The sequence below is a fragment of the Lathyrus oleraceus genome, chromosome 7 (assembly GCF_024323335.1).
Source record: "Lathyrus oleraceus cultivar Zhongwan6 chromosome 7, CAAS_Psat_ZW6_1.0, whole genome shotgun sequence".
NCBI classification, from domain to species: domain Eukaryota; kingdom Viridiplantae; phylum Streptophyta; class Magnoliopsida; order Fabales; family Fabaceae; genus Lathyrus; species Lathyrus oleraceus.
The window spans coordinates 291,517,974-291,519,421 of NC_066585.1; positions in this window are offsets into that span (position 1 = coordinate 291,517,974).

Below are 1,448 nucleotides of genomic sequence, written 5' to 3' on the forward strand. Positions count from 1 at the left end.
CTCAACCAGATTCTCAATCAATAATACTCCCCATATGGCTAGACGTAGGTTTGATGCAGATGAATGCAAAATGAGAATGATGCAGATGAATGCAATGTGCCATCCTCCAAGTCATCTGATCATCTGTTGCTCTGAATCACAGCCCTGATTTCTGAACCGATCACAACCATCTGAGGAATGTGTAACCATCAATCTGACCTACGGGTTCCGAAATAAACGGAAGACAGATACATCATCATCATCACCACTGGTCTCGGAGCAGACACACCATCACCATCTGAATCGGCCCAGGGAATCCGAAATAAACGGATCCCCACTGATAAAATATCTCGGCCCGGGGAATCCTGAAATAAACGGATCCCCACTGATAAATCACGGACAGCACTCCGGCGTCTCGGCAATAAATGACCATAAATCCGACTCATAAATATGTCTCTGAATAAAATCACCATCTGATCACCATCTATCACCAACAGTCACCATCTGTACCTGTTAAAATGATCATTCCCTCCCCACTCACGGGTGTCATCTAGGCCAGGGTAAGGTCAAGAGAAACGCAGCATAAATAACCTTTCGCAGAATATCATCCTGTGCACACCCGATGTATGCACCGATAATATCCCACCAGGGTCTGAACTGCTCGTGATATCAATGTTCCGCTAAGTGGCGCCATACCACCCGCTTCCCATGAATCACTCTATTCCTAGGTTTCCTAGCTTTCACTCATAGCCTGGGTATTGGGCCTTTTACCTCGAGTAACTCCCACCCCAAAACAGAGGAACCACCTGTACAGAGGACGACAACAATATGATGGTATGATGCATGCAGACATTAATGCAAATATATACACACTGGTTAGAATAATAAATGCAATAAATAACACACAACAAGCAACCCAAACCAATCCTAGAACGCTAGGAGAGACTCGCTTAGGGACGATGGACCAGCATAGGTCTACATCAGCCATCCCCAGCAGAGTCGCCAGCTGTCGCATCCTGCGAAAAATCAACCGGCGAGCCTAAAAATAAAAACACACAGAGCCGCCACTGCGCGTTATTTATCCCAAGATAGGGAAAGGAAACGCTCAGAAAAACCTGGAAAGACATGGTCTCGCGACCAAGAGAAAAGGTTCGGGAGTCGGTTACGCAAGGGGAAGGTATTAGCACCCCTCACGTCCTAGGTACTCCTAGGGATCCACGTTCTAAGAAAAGAAAAGGTTGCTAAACATCACACACACACACAAGGGAACGCAGGTGGGGTTAAGAGAAACGGGCTCGATAAGGCGTCGCACCTTATGCCTACATATCTTGTCTGGAACAAGAATCAGAGCCACTGTAGTTCGGCTTACGCACGCCAAACAACACAAAACATACAAACATGCAAGGGTGGCAAACATGGAGCCCGACAACCACTGGATGGAATTACGTCGGCATCCGAACCAAAACACA